This window comes from Nicotiana attenuata, chromosome 11 (genome assembly GCF_001879085.1).
Source record: "Nicotiana attenuata strain UT chromosome 11, NIATTr2, whole genome shotgun sequence".
NCBI classification, from domain to species: domain Eukaryota; kingdom Viridiplantae; phylum Streptophyta; class Magnoliopsida; order Solanales; family Solanaceae; genus Nicotiana; species Nicotiana attenuata.
The window spans coordinates 51,759,254-51,767,545 of NC_031999.1; positions in this window are offsets into that span (position 1 = coordinate 51,759,254).

Below are 8,292 nucleotides of genomic sequence, written 5' to 3' on the forward strand. Positions count from 1 at the left end.
ATTTACCCAACTATGGGTCGGGGTTCAATCCCACAGAGAATAATATGTAGGCGATTAGGAATGTAAGAGAATTATCACTTATTATGCAATGCCAAACACTAAGAATAGATTTGAGAAAAGATTTATACCTAAATGCGGAAATGTAAACTAACCTAGAAAGCAAGTAAAATGATCAATGGCTACAAGTATAGATGCATCGGGAATTACACTCAAGTAACGATCCAATGTATTTCACGTGAGCGAGTTTATGTTAATTAGCCTCGGGTAATAATTCTATATTAGCTTCTTCCGAAGACTAATAAGACTTCCTAATTAAATTATCCCTAAAATAATTAGGAGATTAAGCACACCCAGATATGGCTACAAGTAGTTCAATCCTATCCCTAGGTAGAATCTATAAAATGAGGGTTAAAGCCTCAAGTTCTTGTTAATTAATCTTTCCCAACCCCAAATAATCTTTCCCAAAATTAATTCAAAGTTAATAGGTGAGTCCTAGGGTTAGCTAATCCCTTTGGAAACACTAAAGAACAAGAATAATTAAAGAACCAATAACTCACTTCATAAAAAGATAAAAATCATTCAATACATAAGCACAACAAGATATTTAATCCACACTTTAAACAAGAATATTTCCATAAACAAGATTCAAGTGTTGGAATAAATAACACACACTTAGATATTCAATACAAAGCAAGAAAATAAAGAAATGAACATAAATGGGTAAGAAATTCTCAACCAAAAGCTTCAAATCTTCAAGACCAAAGTGTGTGTGCAAATCCTAGATCCCAAAACATGTTCACTCTAGTGTTTGAGACTGAAAATAAGCCAAAGATATGCCAAAGATACTTTACAAATGAGCTAGTTTGTGCATTAAATGGTTTGGGGTCAAAGTTGTAAAATTCCAAAACTGCCCAGTTTTTCCGCCCAGTTTCTTCTTCGCGTTTGCGAAGGTTTGTTTTCCTTAAGCTTCGCGTTCGCGATTGATCACGTTCGCGAAGGTTTGAGTTCTGCTGCTTTGCGTTCGCGAAGGTCTGGCTTTCTGCTTCTCCGCGTTCGCGAAGGATAAATCACTGGGCGGTTCCCATTGTCCATTTTTGCTCCTTTTATTCTTGTTTTCACTTGGTTTCTTGACCATTACTTCTAAATCAGATACAACCTATAAAATAAAAGTAAATTACATTAAACACACGACTTTATAATCCAAACATAGCAAAAATCTAAATTTAAAGACGAGATAAGTTGGGTAAAATACCCACTTATCAGCGATGCACCCCCAGTATTCGAGGTTGGATGAAAAGAAGCCTTGAATACTTGTTGAGTGAACCTTATGTAGCATATAGGTGTTGCCTCGTTAAAAACCTTGCCGGTAAAACCCATTTATATATATATATATATATATATATGGGAAAGGTTATGGCGTTATATACGCACCACCACCTGATCAGCGGTATACGATGATGATTTTGCCCACAGTGGCCGATATGATATGATGGGATGCCCTCAGAGGCTGATGATGTTATGAGACATGTACATATGCACGACATGACACTCATATGAATATGCATGACGCTAAAAGTAATTTATGATTTACAAAGTTATTCAGACTTACAGGTTGAGTCATATACTCTATATGTCTTCCATGTCTCTTATATATTTAATTATGTGCCTTACATACTCGGTACATTATTCGTACTGACGTCCCTTTTGCCTGGGGACGCTGCGTTTCATGCCCGCAGGTCCCGATAGACAAGTCGAGAGCCCTTCAAGTAGGCTATCAGCTCAGCGGAAGATGTGGTGCGCTCCATTTGCTTCGGAGTTGCTCGTTTGGTTAGTATGATTTAGACGTCTATTGTTTGGTAAGGCGGGACCCTGTCCCGACCTTTATGACATTTATGTACTCTTAGAGGCTTGTAGACATATGTCGTGTACGTGAAAGATTGTACGGCCTTGTCGGCCTATGTTTTGAGTTTATAAATAATTATGTTGGCCTATTAGGCCCGTATGTCATGTGTATATAATAATATAATAAGAAAGATACGTTACGTTGGTACTCGGTTGAGTAAGGTACTGGGTGCCCGTCACGGCCCATCGGAGAAGGAGAAGGAGAAGGAGAAGTACCTGGATGCTTGCACTTAGGAGTGAAAAATGGTAGACTTTGAGAATTACTAGAGTGAGGAAGATGGTCTTTTGAAGAGCCTCAGATTTTCTAAGTTTTGCTTAGAGTGAAACAAGTTTACTCGTTTAAGCCCTCTGATTGTGAAGTTCAGTAAATCCTGCAGCTGTCGCAAATGTGACAGAATCTTGGGTTTTGCGATGGACCAGGTTCGCAAATACGAACCAAAGTTCGCAAATGCGAAGGCTGGTGCCCCTGCCATTTTCAGCTTCTGGTTTTCGTGCTCTCCGTCGCCCCAACCTACTCAAATCAACTCCGAAAATTATGAAACTTGGCAGATTTGTTAGAAACAATATAATAAGCTATTCTAAAAAGGAAAATTTCAAAATTAACCAAAAATCCTTCCTTGTCACTTGATCAAATCAAGAAGAACTCTCAAATGCTCAAAATGAGAAGATGATGCTCATGTTGGAGACCATTCTTCAAAAAAACTACCATCGGACCCATTTTTATTAAATGATGCCATTTTTCAAAAATAAGAAAATAAACAAGAAACAAACAAGAAAAATACACCAAGGTAAGAAAAATTAATTACAGAAATATAAGAAAAATTAATTACAGAAATATTCACAAGTTTGGACTAAAGCACTTATGCTTATTTCTCAAACAACCCAAATTGCGCCAAATTGTTCCCCGGAGACGGTGCCAATTTTGATGACGTCCCAATCCACTACTAAAAGGTAAATGGATACGGTCGCATTCAATATAATTTACCCAACTATGGGTCGGGGTTCAATCCCACAGAGAATAATATGTAGGCGATTAGGAATGTAAGAGAATTATCACTTATTATGCAATGCCAAACACTAAGAATAGATTTGAGAAAAGATTTATACCTAAATGCGGAAATGTAAACTAACCTAGAAAGCAAGTAAAATGATCAATGGCTACAAGTATAGATGCATCGGGAATTACACTCAAGTAACGATCCAATGTATTTCACGTGAGCGAGTTTATGTTAATTAGCCTCGGGTAATAATTCTATATTAGCTTCTTCCGAAGACTAATAAGACTTCCTAATTAAATTATCCCTAAAATAATTAGGAGATTAAGCACACCCAGATATGGCTACAAGTAGTTCAATCCTATCCCTAGGTAGAATCTATAAAATGAGGGTTAAAGCCTCAAGTTCTTGTTAATTAATCTTTCCCAACCCCAAATAATCTTTCCCAAAATTAATTCAAAGTTAATAGGTGAGTCCTAGGGTTAGCTAATCCCTTTGGAAACACTAAAGAACAAGAATAATTAAAGAACCAATAACTCACTTCATAAAAAGATAAAAATCATTCAATACATAAGCACAACAAGATATTTAATCCACACTTTAAACAAGAATATTTCCATAAACAAGATTCAAGTGTTGGAATAAATAACACACACTTAGATATTCAATACAAAGCAAGAAAATAAAGAAATGAACATAAATGGGTAAGAAATTCTCAACCAAAAGCTTCAAATCTTCAAGACCAAAGTGTGTGTGCAAATCCTAGATCCCAAAACATGTTCACTCTAGTGTTTGAGACTGAAAATAAGCCAAAGATATGCCAAAGATACTTTACAAATGAGCTAGTTTGTGCATTAAATGGTTTGGGGTCAAAGTTGTAAAATTCCAAAACTGCCCAGTTTTTCCGCCCAGTTTCTTCTTCGCGTTTGCGAAGGTTTGTTTTCCTTAAGCTTCGCGTTCGCGATTGATCACGTTCGCGAAGGTTTGAGTTCTGCTGCTTTGCGTTCGCGAAGGTCTGGCTTTCTGCTTCTCCGCGTTCGCGAAGGATAAATCACTGGGCGGTTCCCATTGTCCATTTTTGCTCCTTTTATTCTTGTTTTCACTTGGTTTCTTGACCATTACTTCTAAATCAGATACAACCTATAAAATAAAAGTAAATTACATTAAACACACGACTTTATAATCCAAACATAGCAAAAATCTAAATTTAAAGACGAGATAAGTTGGGTAAAATACCCACTTATCAGCGATGCACCCCCAGTATTCGAGGTTGGATGAAAAGAAGCCTTGAATACTTGTTGAGTGAACCTTATGTAGCATATAGGTGTTGCCTCGTTAAAAACCTTGCCGGTAAAACCCATTTTGGATAAAATCCGATCTAAGGGAAAAAAGAGTGCAACGCATGCTTTCAAACCCAAGGTCTTCGAGCTCAGTAGTAATATCGCTTGAGCATTGATATATTCCAATTATTTTGTAGTTGCTCACCTTCCATTGTGCTGAGTTTGTAGGATCCTTTCCCTATGACTCCGAGGACACGGTACGGTCCTTCCCAATTGGGACCTAGCTTCCCTTCGTTTCGGTCTCGAGTGTTAAGGGTGACTTTCCTCAGAACTAAGTCCTCGACTCTGAAATGTAGAAGGTTGGTCCTTCTGTTGTAATACCTTTCGATTCTTTGTTTTTGCGCGGCCATTCGAATTAATTCAGCCTCACATTTTTCATCTAGTAGCTCGAGAGAAGTGTTCATCGCTTCATGATTTGAGCCTTTGGTGGCATACTAAAACCTTGCGCTAGGCTCCCCGACTTTGACTGGGACTAAAGCTTCGGACCCATATACCAAAGAAAACGGGGTCTCCCCCGTGCTTGACTTTGATGTTGTCCGATATGCCCATAATACCTCGGGCAACATCTCTCTCCATTTCCCCTTTTCATTATCTAGCCTTTTCTTCAAGTTTCGAATAATGGTTTTGCTGGTGGACTTGGCCAGCCCATTTGCACTTGGGTGGTAAGGTGCCGATAGGATCCTTTTGATTTTATGTTCCTCAAGGAATTTTGTCACTTTGCTATCAATGAATTGTTTTCTGTTGTCACATGTTATTTCGACGGGTATCCCTAACCAGCATATGATGTGGTCCCATATGAAATCGATGACTTCTTTTTCTCTTACCTTCTCGAAGGCCTGCACTTCAACCCATTTTGAGAAGTAGTCAGTCATAAACAAAATGAATCTAGCTTTACCTGGCGCCGTTGGTAGGGGGCCGACGATGTCCATCCCTCATTTCATGAATGGCCACGGGGATAGGACCGAGTGGAGTTGTTCACAGGGTTGATTAATTACTGGTGCAAATCTCTGGCATTTATCACACTTCCGAACGAACTCCTTGGTATCTTTTTCCATGCTATCCCAATAATATCCTGCTCTGATCACCTTGCGAACCAAAGAGTCTGCACCAGAATGGTTCCCACAGGAGCCCTCGTGGATTTCCCGTAGCACATAGTCTGTATCCCCGGGTCCCAAGCATACTGCCAGTGGTCCATCGAAGGTTCTTCTGTATAATGTTCCATTTTCATCGAGTGAGAATTGAGCCGCTTTGGCTCAGAGTGTTCTTGACTCCTTTGGGTCCGCGGGGAGCTTCCCATGCTTTAAATAATCGATATAATTATTCCTCTAATCCCATGTTAAGCTTGTCGAGTTAATCTCTGCATGGCCTTCTTCGATCACTGACTTTGATAACTGGATGACAGCCCCCAAGACGATATCGTCTTCTTCGACTGACGATCCCAAGTTTGCTAGTGTGTCAGCCTCGCTGTTATGTTCTCGAGGTACATGGTCCAGTGTCCATTCCTTGAAGCGGTGCAGTGTTATTTGAAGTTTGTCCAAGTACCTCTGCATCCGATCATCTCGAACCTTGAAGCTTCCATTTACATGGTTCACCACCAAAAGGGAATCACACTTTGCCTCGATGACCTCTACTCCAAGGCCATTGGCTAGTTCAAGACCTGCGATCATGGCTTCATACTCGGCCTCATTGTTAGTCAATTTAGAAGTTTTGATAGATTGTCTAATAACACTGCCGTAGGCGATTTCAAAATGATGCCGAGCCCGGACCCTTTCACATTCGAGGCACGGTCTCTGAAGAGGGTTCGAACCCCCGTCGATGTACCCATTTTTAGCAAGAGTTTCTTTTCTACTTCGAGTACGAGGGCAGGTGTGAAGTCGGTCACGAAGTTTGCCAAAATTTGAGACTTGATGGCCGTCCGAGGCTAATATTCGATATCATATCCTCCAAGTTCGATGGCCCACTTGGCCAATCTGCCCGATAATTCGGGCTTATGCAAGACATTTTGAAGTGGATATGTAGTTAGTACACATATAGGATGGCATTGAAAATATGTTTTTAATTTCCTAGATGCGCTTATTAGTGCAAAGAGCTAATTTTTTCAAATGTAGATACCTGGTTTCAGCATCCCCTAGGGTCCGACTCACATAATAAATAAGAAATTGCGTACCTTGCTCGTCTCGAACCAACACACCACATACCACCCCCTCTAACACAGACAGATACAAGTAGAGGGTTTCATCCTCCTTCGAAGTATGGAGAAAAGGAGGGCTCGAGAGATGCCGTTTTAATTCTTCCAGGGCTTGCTGGCATTCTGGGGTCTATGCGAAGTTGTTCTTCTTTTTAAGCAGGGAGAAGAAATGATGGCTCCGATCCGACGATCTTAAGATGAATCGACCCAGAGCAACTATCCGTCCAGTCAGCCGTTGCACGGCTTTCACATTGTTCACCATAGTGATTTCCTCAATGGCATTGATTTTATCGGGATTGATCTCGATGCCTCTGTTCGATACCATGAATCCCAAGAACTTGCCCGAGCCGACTCTAAAAGCGCATTTCTCGGGGTTGAGCTTCATGTTATACTTTCTAAGGATGTCGAATGTTACCTGCAAATGGGTCAAATGGCGTAAGGACTTAACTAGTATATCATCAGTATAAACTTTCATGGATTTTCCTATTTGATGTTTGAACATCTTATTAACTCAATGTTGATATGTGGCTCCCGCATTTTTTAACCCGAAGGGCATTACATTATAACAATACGTTCCATACTTGGTGATGAATGAAGTTTTCTCCCGGTCCTTCGGGTCCATTTGGATTTGGTTATACCCGGAGTAGGCATCGAGAAAGGTAAGGATCTCGTGGCCGACCGTAGCATCGATCAAACGATCGATGTTGGGGAATGGGAAAGAATCTTTAGGGCAAGCTTTGTTCAAAATTTTTGTAATCTACACACATTCTAAGTTTATTCCCCTTTTTAGGGACTACCACTATGTTAGCTAGCCGTTCGAGATATTTCACTTCCCTGATGGATCCTATTTTGAGAATTTTTGTTACCTCTTCCTTGATGAATGCATGATTTACCTCAGACCGAGGTCTCCTCTTTTGCTTCACTGGTTAAAATCTGGGATTGACACTTAGTCGATGGGTAGTTATCTCCGGTGGAATCCCTGTCATATCTAAATGGGACCAAGCGAAGTAATCAATATTATCGATGAGAAATTGAATGAGTTTTTTCCTAAGTTCGGGGGTTAACCCCGTCCTCAGGTATACCTTTTGGTCCAGAAGATGCTCGATCAATATGACCTGTTCGAGTTCTTCGATCGTGGATTTCGTCGCATTTGATTCTTCAGGGGCAACGAAAGTTCGAAGGGTGAGGAAATCTTCTTCTTCATTCTCGACCACCTGTTCATCGGACATTTGTCCCTCGGGCTCAACCGAGGGAACGAGCTATGATTCCTCTTTTGTCACATATTCGTCCTTTGACTTCTCCAATGTGCATGGAGTCGACACCGGTGCTGAGTCGTGCACTGCAAACATTTCCTTGGCTGCATGTTGTTCTCCATATACTGTTTTTACGTCATCCTTCGTTAGGAACTTCATCATTTGGTGGAGGGTCGATGGTACCGCCCTTATGCTATGGATCCACGGCCTTCCGAGCAAAGCATTATATCTCATGTCACCTTCGATGACATGAAATTTGGTGTCTTGTATGGTTCCGGTCACGTTGACTGGGAGGATGATTTCTCCCTTCGTCGTTTCACTTGCCATGTTAAAGCAATTCAAGACCCGAGATGCAGGTATGATTTGATCGAGCAACCCGAGCTGCTCCACGACCCTAGACTTGATTATATTCGCTGAACTACCTGGATCCACGAGAACACATTTAATTTGAACTTTATTTAAAAGGATAGAAATTACCAGTGCATCGTTGTGAGGTTGAGATAAAGCCTCGATGTCTCCCTCGCTGAATGCGAGGGTGTCCTCGGGCAAGTAATCCCGAGTCCGCTTTTCCTTTGTGATGGATACTTTGGTGCGTTTGAATGTTGGCCCCTGCG